Here is a 14,418-nt window from a genome sequence, read left to right as displayed (position 1 = left end):
TACTACCCACAATATCCATTGCACGAGGTGTTATATGCTGTATCCGGCATATATGCCGGGTACATTTCTTTAAATAAACATTTATTATTATTATTTTATTATTTAACTTACCCACCTACCCACTACCTATTGCCTACTACCCACAATATCCATCGCACGAGGTGTTATATGCTGTATCCAGCATATATGCAGGGTACCTCACAGGGAGGCGGGTCCCACACACTGTGGGGCCTCCCTCCCTGTGAGGTACCCGGCATATATGCCGGGTACAACATATAAAAATTGCCATCGCACAGTCTCTCTTTTTCTCTATTTTTCTCATTTTTCGGAACAACACTCTCTCTTCTCCATGACCCACCTTCTCGCCAGAGCTCACCTTGGGCTCTGTTTAGGGCCGAGAGCCCCAAAGCCTTCGCCATCACTGGTGGCAATAAAGATCAGCTGCAACACTGCCACAAACAGTGGTTCAAATCTTCACACTCTCATGGTAGCAGCGAACACTCCACCCAAGCTTCCATGGCAGCAGCAACAACAGCTTCGGCATGAGTTTTGGTTTTATTTTTTATTGATTTTATGTTCAATTTTCTGTTGATTTTTGGTTTGATTTTCCATTGATTTTTTGGTTGGATTATTATGTGTTGTAATGGTGGTGGTGGGTGGATGGTTGATCAGCTGTACTCTTTAGATGAAGAGAGGGAAAGGGAGAGAGAGAGAGAGAGTGAAATGAAGAAGAAGGGAGAGCTCTGATTTTTTGCCATAAACTCTGCCATGAAAGATTTTGAGCGGTTAACTATCACTTTCACAAGAATTTATCATTTTATTTTCACCTATCAAACTCTGCCGTATCACAATTGTAGCAGGAAGTTATGAAAAATGTTGTGGTCTTAAACTTTTCCTCCTGAAAAATACATTTTAAGCAAATTTGCCAAATAAAATTCTAAATATATATATATATATATATAGAAATATTAACTAATGTTCTAAAGACATTGGTATAAGAACTATTTTAAGAAATTTTTTTATAGGAAAAAAAATTAATTATTTTGATAGTTTTTAATATTTTTCATAAAAGTGATGTTAAAACTTTTCTAAAATGGTATATTAACAATTGCTCTAAGAAGTGGGTTTCAGTTATCTAAACTGATAAAGTCTCTTATGGTTAAATAAAAAATATGGGGTTCAATCTCTAACTACGCCAAAAACTAATTAGTGTCTTGATCTAAAGATAAAGTGTTATCATCAGAAGCAAATGTTATAGATTAAAACTCTCTATAAAAAAAAAATAATTGCTCTAAGAACATCCATTAATAGAATCCATATATATAAATAAACAAATCACTTTTAAGTTTTAATAAGCACTTATTGTAGCGCCTCTGTAACACCCCGACCTAACTTTATAATTAAACTATGTGTTTTAATAGTTAATTATTATTTTAAGCCACTTTCTTTTTCTTTTTATAATTAATAGAAGAGTATTTCATAAGCATATTATTATATAATGCCATTAAATAAGAATTGTAAAGATTATAAATAATTGAAATGATTATTTGTATTATAAATATATACTTAGTATGTGCAAAATTATATTAAGTGGTTTAAGTTATTAGATACATTGTTGGTGTTTTAACTAGGCGTGATGCATGAGTTGTTATAGTGGAAATTCCACCCACTCATGCAACCAATGGAAATTCAATACACATAATGCCAAAGTCTCATGCATGATGACAAACCCCAAAGACCAAGACTTGGCCATGCAATCACCAAGTTCCACCTCATTGCTTCTTTGACTTTTGGTTATAAACTAGAACTTCCAAGAATCTCTTTACCTCTCCATTTCCCACGGGTCCATGCAAATCAGAAATTTGCACCTTACTTTACTCTGCTCTCTTGAGTCTCCTCTCAAGTCCACGGGTTCACACACCAAAAGAAAGTTAAAGCTCCATCTCATTTCTTCTTCATATTCTCTCAAAGAAACAAGAAAACCCTCTCAAGCTCTCTACCTCTCATACTTTCGGGTCCAGCCACTAGGAAAGGGGAAATCCTTCCATGCAAGAGTGATTCTATTTCTTCTTAGAACCATAAACTTGGTAAGGGTTCTAGCTACTCTCATTTTATAATACATGATTTCTTCATGGAATCTTTAGTATTGGTATTTGTGGTTTGTGAAATTAGGAAACTTGTAAGTCTATATATATATATATATAGTGTTTTAAGAAGTTTTGAAATTGTGTTGGTGATTTGTTGAAGGTAGATTAGGGTTTTTACTAATTAATGATTTTATATGATTAAGGAAGTAAGAAAAAGTTAAAATGAGTAGTTTTGATGTTACTGCTGAAATTTGTGTGGTATTTAATTTTGCTCTAAATGGTTAAATGACTGTATATAAGTGTTTTATAACATGTCTAATGAGTGTATAAAAATCCCTATTTGAAAATACCATCGTTTGATAATTTTTTGTGAATTTACAAGAAAATGTTGCAAAGCTGTCACTGTGATAGATTATGTGTTTATGCATGATAAATTAAGTATTAAATTGTATACAGTGAATTTGGATGCTAGGGTTATTTCCTATGAAATATAAGACACATATGGTTGTAATGGAATTGATATCACAGCATTTGAATCAATATAAAAATAATTGTTTAATTTTTAAATTGCATGAAATCCTGTCAGGACAGATTTGGGTATGCTGTATTGTATGACTTTTAGTAAATTATGATTTTATACTTTGACTCCGAAATTGATATGGTATTTACGAGACATCTGGAAGAGTTACCCTGTAAAATTGAATGATGATTGGATGTGAATTGATAGCTCATTTGTATTTTATAAGTTAAGTATATGTTGCGAGGACAAACAGTGAACAATAGGGGACATGCCTAACTTTGAGGATTTAATTCTAAAGTTAGGTTGAATGATTTGAGCTATAACTTATTAAGCTTATCATTTGGTATGTCTGGATCATAACTAAATTTTGTATGACTTGGTTCAAGATTTAGTACTCTAAAAGAGGGGTTCTAAACCATTTTTCATGTTGCTGTTTTGCTCAACGTGCTATATGCTACCTTATAAGTGTATATGGTTATATGACCATGCTTAAAAGAGTTTATGTTTATGCATGCATTATTGCCTTAATTTTAAAGCACCGTTTGAAATGAAGTTGGCTCTTCTAGAGATGTGATATTAATATGAGAATGTTGATTTTTCCTTAGTTTGGTACATCATTTGTTGATGTGTGCATTATATGTTTGTGGGAACCTCTTTGAACTGGGATTAGGATTTTCTTGATTATAAGAGATAGGCTTTGAGATGAATGTGTAAGTTTATGATTAGAAAATTATGGATAGTAATAAGCTTTGATTTTGGTTTAAGTGTTACCAGTACCCAAGTCTAAGGTCCTTCAACTTTAGGCTCTCGGTTCCTCTGCTTTCAGGTAAGTGATAAGTTATATGAGCATTTGGTAAGTCATGAGATTATTTTAAAATATATTATGCATTAAAAGGTTTTTTATTAGAGATATAACATATAAGCATATTTTAGACAAAGGTATGTTCATGAGTTCTCAAAACCTTATATATATGATTTAAGCATATTGATGCTATTATTAATTCCACGAACATGATGTTCAAAGAAAACAATGAAAATGCTTTTATTATGAAATGTTATGCAAACTGTGAATTTCAATATGATGTATAATTATGAAATGTTTTCGGGTTATGTTCTCTAGTGATCTGAACTCTGCCAATATAGGTTAATTACTGACTTTTCATGGAAAATGTTATCTAATTGGCCATTAAAGTGGGATTGGCTCTGCTGTACCCGCCCTTGTTGGTTACGGCCAACTTGTGGAGGAAGTCAACCTACCCCCATGGTTGAAGATATGTATTATGATGTGATCCCGAGAATACCTGGCATTGTGAGGAATGCTGGATGCCTAGCACTGTGGTGCTAGAAGCCTCCCAAATAAGTACAGATTTATCAAATATGGACTAATCAATAAATTATTTATGAACAGCTTTATTATTATGTTTATTAAGCATGAGAGAATGATTTTGTTTCAATGCATTGTGAAAAGTTAAAAGCTCTCGTGAAAATAAGAAGTTTCTGATGAAAAGAAAGCTGTTCATTAAATATAAAAGTTTTTGAAGTTCTGCTGTGCTATAAAAATAAAGTTTCTAATGAAAGTACAAGTTTATGTTAAGAAGTTATCAGATATCTGTTTTTCTTTATGAAATGTTAAGTTTTATAATTATGAAAGTTATAATATTTTACAAGAAAAAGTTTATGAAGGAAAGTTTTATTATTCTGTAAGATGTTTTCAATTTAAGACAAAGTTACCGATTATCTGATTTACGTTAAAATAATTATTTTGTAATGAAAATATATATATATATATATATGGTGACTTTGTAAGAAATGAAAGAAATTCAATTTGAAAGGTTTTGGTAAAATTATTCTGGTAAGAAAATGGAGAACAATTATTTTCCTACGAAGAGCGTATAAGTTATTATTATAAATAGTATAAAATACTATGCAAGAAAAGATGTTTTCCTATCTGAACGTTGATAAAATGAAATGAATTGATCTACATGCATCCTTATTAAATTTTTATATATCTTACCTTTACTGAATTATGTAGCTCACCCCTTCTACTCTTTCAGTCAACAGGTTTTATTTTGGAGCAGAGAGAGCCTTAGTCGAATTTTGAAATGAGTTAGTTTTAGTTTTAAAAGTATAGATCTCAAATTAGCAATTTGATGTTTTAGCTTTGTAGTTTTGTGTATTTTAGGATCTAATGAAAGTTGTGTATCTTAAATTATTAAGAGATTTATTATGCGAAAGTGTGGAAATTGAATAACTGGTGTATTATGTTATATTTTGAGTACGATGTAGATGCTTTGAATATCAAGTGAAAAATTATATCATTTAGGTAAAGAAACATGAATGAAAAGAAAGAGGGAAGTTTTTTAAAAGTTTTGAAAAAGTTAAGTTGGTTCTTGTTAATATCACGTTTAAACTTGATATTAACATGCCGATCATGATCACAAATCCGAGTATCAAGTTTGTGGCGTGACAGCCTCCCGTCAATTTCTTTTTCTTTTGGTACCAGCCTTTTTCAGTCTCAAACCTCGAGTTTCTGCTAAGTTTTTAAAAGCATTCATGCCATTGAGTTACGTGCAAATCTTCACATGTATATTGCCATATTCTTAATATTTCTATATTGATTTATTTTTTAAATTTATTTTGAAGAACCAAATTATATATTTAAATTGTTTGTATTTAGATTGATCACATGGTTTGACAATCCTTAACCATAAATTGATAATTATTTTTCTTTATTTTAATGATATGACATATATTTGTAGTTAATTGAAATTATGGAGAATCTTGATCATAACTATGAGTTTGGATCAAATCCTAAACGAATTTGTATCGAAGTGAATTTTGCAAATCTTTCCATGAATCCTTATTTAAGAAGAAAAGTTTCTGATTGTCATCCTAATTCATCCTAACGTAAGAGATCAAATTTGAAGGCATTATCTACAAAAGAAACTTTGTCAGCTAATTAACCATGATTTTTCACAAAGTCAATTTGGTAAAACTAAGCATCGATTAATATTGATTAGATTAATTTTTTTATTTTCAATCTTGTCCCTTACATCTCCCTCTATAAGTCTATTTAAATATTCTTTCTTTGTTCTGATCCAAATATTCACCATTCATAGTTCACACTTCACACAAATAGCCGATCACAATTCTCCTGAAGCAAATCCAAATAGCACAACTGCCCAACCCATCTTCACCGTTCACTGTTCTCCCAAATAGCACAACACCAGCTTAACCGTTCATCCCAATCAAACCCAAACAGTTTTGTCAATGATTTGGCACATATGTGTAATTATTTACAAGTAGAATCTGTTTGAAGAAGCTGGTCAAAGAGCTCAATACTCAATAGTCAATAGACGTTCTTTTAGGCCCACTGTTTTCTCTTAACCAAGAAAAAGGAATATTTGACACAAATTATAAACTTTTGCAGGAATTTAGAACACCCTGGATGGGCACGTATGATACAAAAACACAGGGCCGGCCCCTATGCCTAGGCCATGGCCTAAGCCCCCTAGTATAGAAAGGCCCCCAAATTAAAATGGCGCCAGTGCCAGTAAAGCATTTTTTTTTTTTTTTTTTTAAAGAGTGTGCAACTTGCACCTTTTTTTAAAAAACAAAATTTATCATGTAAGTCTTATAAATTGATATATCGGATCACAATAAGTAAATCAATATTCATTTTTTTTTCTTGAAATTTTGACATCAATTTTTAAGTAAAATTTGCAGTACTTTAGCATTTTTTTCACACAAAAAAAAAAATTATGAATTAATAGAAATACAACACAATCACCAATTCACCATTAAGTGAATATAAAAATGCTAAAACTAATACGAATTTTATTACAAAAAACTTACAAACCAATCAAATAATATAATAAATGAATGTTTTGAATAACTTTTATTTATTGATAACTCATCAATTTGTAAAACCTACATATTAAGTATCACTAGCTCACTTTTGATGAATTAGTCTTATTAATCAGTAAGAATTAATAATAGATTTGAAAGAAAAAATATAATTTTAAAAATAAAATAAATATTACTCAAGTGATATTTAGATATAAAAAATGCCCTTTAAAATTTTTGCTTGTCTCAAACTATCTTGGGCAGCCCTCTTTGAAGATACATGTACAGTATAATCCAACATGTCAACAATACTTGTGTCAAAACTTGAATAGAGGATGCAATCCTGAAATGATAGTTGATGAAACAATTGAGGTATATGATTCTGTTCCAAAATTTTGAAAATGTTTAGATGCCTATGGATTCTTATATGCTAGAATGTTGATTGAAGATTTTTAAGCCCCATGTGTGTTAGGCTTTGTGGAGTCTAATTGTGTTTAATTTGGATGACGACCCGATCCGAGAGATTTTCTAAGGCTTAGTCTATGGAGCAGAGGCTTGGGCCCCCAGGAAAAATTTTTGGCCCGTTTTGTAGCCCATTGTGAATTTTGTGCACAGGATGTAAAAACTGTTGTTTTGGTGATTAGGGTTTCTAGTCGTAGTTTTTGATAGAGAGAAAAAAAACTGTATTGATGCATTTTGTATTTTTCCTAATAATAGTAAAATCTCTACAACTCCATGGACGTAAAAAAATTGCCGAACTACGTAAATATTATCTTATGCGTGTGATTATTTTTTCTTTAGTGTGTGTTTTCTCTATTTTGTTTTTCACAAGTTTGGGAATTTCGTATTAATTCCCTACAATGTGATGTTAGAGGAACCGAAAACTCATCAAGAATTAGTTTTCTTTAGCTCAGCTTTGCACATCAATGTATTGGGTTATAGGGACTGAGAACCCATCAAGAATTTAGTTTTCTTCAGAAGATTTTTAAGCCCCATGTGATGTTAGAGGGATTGAAGACTCATCAAGAATTAGTTTTCTTCAGCTCAGCTTTGCACATCAATGTATTGGGTTATGGGAACTGAGAACCCACCAAGAATTTAGTTTTCTTTAGCTGAGCTTTGGACGTCAATGTGTTGGTGGAATGAAATACAGATGCTTTGGATTCATTATTTTGGACACAAATTGTCCATGTAGGTAAGAGTTTTGTTAGGGCATTTCATGGTTATGGCTTTTAAATATTACTCAAGTGTTATGGCGTTTTTGAAAACGCTACTATAGGCCCTTAAAAACGCTGCTATAGAGTACCTATAGTAGCGTTTATATAAAACGCCATTATAGGACTTGCTAAACGCAGCTATAGGGTACCTATAGTGGCGTTTATATAAAACGCCACTATAGGGTACCTATAGTGGCGTTTTTGACAAACGCCAAAAAAAAAAATTATGAATTAATAGAAATACAACACAATCACCAATTCACCATTAAGTGAATATAAAAATGCTAAAACTAATACGAATTTTATTACAAAAAACTTACAAACCAATCAAATAATATAATAAATGAATGTTTTGAATAACTTTTGTTTATTGATAACTCATCAATTTGTAAAACCTACATATTAAGTATCACTAGCTCACTTTTGATGAATTAGTCTTATTAATCAGTAAGAATTAATAATAGATTTGAAAGAAAAAATATAATTTAAAAAATAAAATAAATATTACTCAAGTGATATTTAGATATAAAAAATGCCCTTTAAAATTTTTGCTTGTCTCAAACTATCTTGGGCAGCCCTCTTTGAAGATACATGTACAGTATAACCCAACATGTCAACAATACTTGTGTCAAAACTTGAATAGAGGATGCAATCCTGAAATGATAGTAGATGAAACAATTGAGGTAAATGATTCTGTTTCAAAATTTTGAAAATGTTTAGATGCCTATGGATTCTTATATTCTAGAATGTTGATTGAAGATTTTTAAGCCCCATGTGTGTTAGGCTTTGTGGAGTCTAATTGTGTTTAATCTGGATGACGACCCGACCCGAGAGATTTTCTAAGGCTTAGTTCATGGAGCGGAGGCTTGGGCTCCCAGGAAAAATTTTTGGCCCGTTTTGTAGCCCATTGTGAATTTTGTGTACAGGATGTAGAAACTGTTGTTTTAGTGATTAGGGTTTCTAGTCGTAGTTTTTGATAGAGAGAAAAAAAACTGTATTGATGCATTTTGTATTTTTCCTAATAATAGTAAAATCTCTACAACTCCATGGACGTAGGAAAATTGCCGAACCACGTAAATATTATCTTATGCGTGTGATTATTTTTTTTTTAGTGTGTGTTTTCTCTATTTTGTTTTTCACAGGTTTGGGAATTTCGTATTAATTCCCTACAATGTGATGTTAGAGGGACCGAAAACTCATCAAGAATTAGTTTTCTTTAGCTCAGCTTTGCACATCAATGTATTGGGTTATAGGGACTGAGAACCCATCAAGAATTTAGTTTTCTTTAGAAGATTTTTAAGCCCCATGTGATGTTAGAGGGATTGAAGACTCATCAAGAATTAGTTTTCTTCAGCTCAGCTTTGCACATCAATGTATTGGGTTATAGGAACTGAGAACCCACCAAGAATTTAGTTTTCTTTAGCTGAGCTTTGGACGTCAATGTGTTGGTGGAATGAAATACAGATGCTTTGGATTCATTATTTTGGACACAAATTGTCCATGTAGGTAAGAGTTTTGTTAGGGCATTTCATGGTTATGGCTTTTAAAATTATTTTGGAACTTGTCACAGGCTTCCAGTGACAAAAGCTGCCACTACAACTTAAATTATTGCCTCAGAGAGCTCTTTTTTTATGGCTGAATGCCTCAGAGAGCTCTTTTGTAACTGCATACTTTAATTCGTTATGTAATGCTTTAGTCGAAGTCAATATTCTTCACCTTAACAAGCTAAAGTCTCTATATCGGCTGAGAAAACAAATATGTTGAACCTGTTAAGGCGACAAATTAGTGTCGCCAATACAAATCCAACTTGGCCTCGTTAAAAGCTTTTGGCAACTATACTTGTTAGTCCATTACGAATTGTATTTGACAAATCAAATTATGTCACATGAACAAGTTGTAATTCGCCTCTATACCTACTGAGAAAATGTTGTACCTTATTAAGTCGAAACATACCAACTTGGCCTCGTTAAAAGCTTTTGGCAACTATACTTGTTAGTCCATTACGAATTGTATTTGACAAATCAAATTATGTCACATGAACAAGTTGTAATTCGCCTCTATACCTACTGAGAAAATGTTGTACCTTATTAAGTCGAAACATGCTGAAAGAACAATTCCATTTTCACCACAGAATGAGCCATTGGTAATGATACTGATAAATCTTAAATACTGAATATCGGCTTGTCGAGATAAAATCAGCTCAATATCCACAAAGAAAACAAATCCTTCAAATTAAGGTGAAACAGTGATGTCCACATCATATATATCTGCCTCTTTGTTTTTTTCTTCAATGAACCTCAGAAGATTGCTACGAAATTATTTGTTAAGATGACTATGTCGACTCTACATCTACCGAGAAAACCGACCTAGATAGATTTGCTTTGGTTTTTAACGAGACCAATACTGGAAATTAAATTAGATGTTTTGCATGGCTAAAGTGATATGCCAGAAAACATGATGTCATGGAAGCCTGAAGAAAAGCATACACGATGCTCTCTTGATAGAACAGAAACTAAGCTGTTAGTTCCTGGTAGTAAACCTCGAATTCACAGGGGTTTTTCCTGAATCCACAAGGAGATAAAACTGGAATTCAACAGAAAAAAAAATTTGACAAAACGTCTATGTTTATTGATAATAGTTTATGAAAAACGTTTACAGACTTAGGGGCCTGTTTAAGGGCTCCTTAAAATTTGACAAACAAAAAAATATATTCTAAAATAACTCTAATTGATACCTAATCATAACAGGAATCAAATTTGATCTAAAAAGCATCAAATGCACCTAAAAACAAGGAAATAAATCACCTAAACCTAAAATAACGTTTTTTAACATAAAAATACCAATAATAATAAATTACAATAATTAAATAATAAATTGTGTCCTACATCAGACCCCTCCACTTGAAACAAACTCGTCCTCGAGTTCATTTTTGAAATTTGAAATCTTCCGCTCCAAATAAACAAATACTTCGAATGCTTTAATAACTTGATTAGGCTCTGAAAATTGAATTCTTCATAAAATGTAGCATAAAATTTCTTTTCATCTACTTTCAATTTATTTGCAACATCAATCAAAAATGGGTTGATAATGAAATTAAAATTTTCTACTCTAAGAACATCAACATATTGTGTAGTCGTCTTCAATAAATCAACCGAAACCTGGGGGTTGTGGGTGATGGACTCATCCTCACCTTTGATCCCAAGTGGATCTTCCACAATATTCTCAGTAATTACTATCTCTTGATTTCTGTGATCTTCCACAATCAACTCAATCTTCTTTTCAAGTTTCAATTCAACAACTTGTTGCAAGTCTTGACCTTTTTTAACCACTTCAAAAGTTTCTCCAGAAATAGGTTGCTTCTTCTCAACCCTCAAACTCTTTCCTTTACTTGAAACATGGACTTGGCTGTGATAATTTTGGTTTTGACCTTTCATGTTGTGAACATATTGATTTTCATATGAATATACAAATTTATAATCAATACTTGTATAATCTAGTATGTCATAATAGTCATTAAGAAACCATAAATCAATTAATATTTTTTTCATTCTTTGCCAAAAGCAGATTGGATGCTTACCGCGCCGCTTTCTATCAATTTGAATCTCTTCCTACCAGTTCTCTGCTTCATCATCCAATTTATTAGATACAAGCTGCACTTTTTCTTCATCACAAATCTTCCAAAAATTAAAATACTCTTCCTAATCAAGAAGCCAGTCAATAAAATCTAACTTACACATATCTCCATCAAATAATGGAATTTTCTTGTAGTTAGGAGTGCGTCTTTGAATATATTGGTCATTGTCATTGTGAGATGAATTCCTAGCAAGAAGAGTAGCGATCTTTTGCTTGATTTCACCTATAATTTGTTGACTTTTTTCACAAAATTGGTGATTCTCATCACGAAAATTAAGGAACTCAGCCCTAGTGAGGACTAGGTTATTGACGTCGTCATCGCCGTCATTGTTGTGGTGGTCATCGTCTCGCCAGTTAGCCATCAGACTAGGGTAAGTCAAAGCTCTGATACCAACTGATGTCACAGAAGCCTAAAGAAAAGCACACACGATACTCTCTTGATGAAACAAAAATTAAACTGTTAGTTCCTAGTAGTAAACCTCGAATCCACGAGAGGTTTCCCTGAATCCACAAGGAGATAAAACTGGAATCTACCAGAAAAAAATTTGCAAAACGTCTGTGTTTATTAATAATAGTCTATGAAAAACGTTTACAGACTTAGGAGCTTATTTAAGAGCTCCTTAAAATTTGACAGACAAGAAAATATAATCTAAAATAACTCTTAATTGATACCTAACCATAACAGGGATCAAATTTGACCTAAAAAGCATTAAATGCACTTAAAAATAAGAAAATAAATCACCTAAACCTAAAATAACGTTTTTTTACATAAAAATACCAATAATAATAAATTACAATAATTAAATAGTAAATTGTGTCCTACATTAGATTAACCTGCTAGACGACAAGATTTCAATTCGTAGCCATGTTCTTATTAAATACTACTTGCTATTATTCTTATGAGAAATGCTATATATATATATATATCCACAACATTTTCACTCTTTCACAACATATCCTAAGTGAGCAAAAAAGTAATTTCAATAATAAATTCAAATTAGAATTAGTAATAACTTACCCCTTAAGATTTGTTGTGAAAATATCGTGGACGTATCAATTTTCTGTTCTTATTAAAAATTGAAAGATCAAAACACATCCTAGAAAGTGGATGTGTTATACTCAATCTAGCCTTTTCAGGTCTCTTTCCTGCCAATGAATCACACATATTATCATCCAAAGAAGTTAATTTTGTTGGTGTGGAGATCAGCCTTTGAAGTTGATGTTTTTAGTATTGTATGATACTGTCGTGGATAAGAATGCTTTTGTGGAATCTTTATTGGGGAGACATGATGAAGGGGGAGGAGAAGTTGGTGTGTGGAATTCATGAGATTTTAATGATTGAGAAATAAATGGGGTGGCTTCATTTTTCCTAAAATATATACACACACAAGATTATTATTTAAGAGAACTTATCATCTTCCTAAAATCTAATAATAAGTAAAAGATGTTTAGTCTGTTATAGCATATACAAGAAATTTTAAAAAATATATATTTAATTGAACATTTTTCATAAAAATTATGCTCAAGGATGATTTTTAATATAATAAGCTTGATCTATTATCATCTTCATTGCGAATTTCTTAACTATTTCCTATATACAACAATAACAAAGCCATTTACTCACAAAAACAAAAACAAAAAACAAAAAAACAAAAAAAAAAAAAAAAACAATAACAAAGCCTTAGTCCAAGAATTTGGAGTTGGCTATGGATTTTCGATAGAGTAAATTGGGCCGGCCACCCGAATTCTTTTCCTCCACTTTATTATATCTAAAGTCATGCCTTCTATTACTTTCGTAATTAACATGTCCTTTTTTTATTACTTCTACTGATATTATTTTGGTCTTCTTCTAACTTTTTTCATTCACTTAACTTGGATCAACTCACTCTTTCTTACCGGTTCATTACTCGCTTTCCTCTGAACATGACTAAATTATCTCAAACGGCTCTTTCTCATTTTTACACCAATATGGGCTACCCTTATCCTTAAACGGGTTTCCTTATTTTGAATTCTATCTTCCCATACTCTTGCTTATCTATTTTAACATTCTTGTTTTTGCTATACTCATTTTATAGATAATTAGCCAACATTCGATACCATAGAGCATCGTATAGCAGTCTTATAAAAGTTTTCCCATAACTTAATAGGTATTCTAATTTCTATGGTCACACAATACTCCTGATGTACTTCTCCTTTTCATCCACCATACTCTTTTCTTATGATTCACATCCTCTTTAATCTTTCAATTTTTATAAATTATTGATCTAATATATATCGAAAGCTCTCGCTCTTAGTACCTCTTGGCCATCAAGTCTTATCGCCCATTCGTCTCTATTTCTACTTTTATTAAACTTACATTTCATGTACTTTATTTTAGTCCTACTTCAACGAAAGCTTTTAGATTCTAGGGCATCTCACCAAATTTTTATCATGACATTGACTCTACTTCTAGTTTCATTAACTAAAACTATATTATCTACAAAAGGCATACACCAAGGACTTCCTATTAAATCAATTTAGTGAGCTCATTCATCACTAGTACATAGAGATAAGGGCTTAATGTTAATCCTTGATTCCAACCTATAGTGATAAGAAATTCATTTGTGATTCCTCTACTTGTTCTCGCACTAGTTAATGCTCTGTAATTTATATTCTTAATCAACTTAATGTAATTTAAATTAACTATTTTCCGGGAAAAATGTTTAGAAACCCCTTGAATTCTAAAGTAGTGGTCATTACACCCTTGAACTTTTGTTTTAGTCAATTTATGCCTTCAACTTTGCACATGTGACAAATTAGTACTTTAGTTAGTTTGACGTTAAAAACTAACAGCTAGTGACATAAAAATTATTTGAAACCAGGGAGAGAAGAGAGAGAAGCCTGTGTTCAGTTAGAGATTTACGAGAGAGAGAGAGAGAGAGAGAGAGAGAGAGAGAGAGAGGAACAATCTCAATCCAACCGCACCATCCCTCAATCCTGCCACCGATCTCGCCTTTTTTAGTCCCGAAGGAGCTGGATTTCTTTGTCCCCTTGCAATTTGTGTCTCGTCGTTTGTGGGTTCAATTTTCTGCAAAAAATCGTTGTTCGTGGGTTCAATTTTCTGCGAGAAATCACG

General features: G+C 31.9%; 1 long non-coding RNA gene across 2 annotated transcripts; it reads left to right on the top strand.

Annotated features, from left to right (window-relative positions):
• The first annotated feature begins 1,279 nt into the window (after nt 1-1,279).
• LOC136071312 (uncharacterized) lies at nt 1,280-4,860 on the top strand. Of its 2 annotated transcripts, none has more exons than XR_010632585.1 (2): nt 1,280-2,087; nt 3,382-4,860. It is a non-coding gene; the product is annotated as an uncharacterized LOC136071312 (long non-coding RNA). The 2 variants fall into 2 exon arrangements; XR_010632584.1 differs by having other exon boundaries at nt 3,373-4,860.
• Nucleotides 4,861-14,418: the final 9,558 nt, after the last annotated feature.

Source organism: Quercus suber, unplaced genomic scaffold (genome assembly GCF_002906115.3).
Source record: "Quercus suber isolate HL8 unplaced genomic scaffold, Cork oak 2.0 scaffold_301, whole genome shotgun sequence".
Lineage (NCBI taxonomy): Eukaryota > Viridiplantae > Streptophyta > Magnoliopsida > Fagales > Fagaceae > Quercus > Quercus suber.
This window is presented reverse-complemented; position numbering and strand designations above follow the sequence as displayed.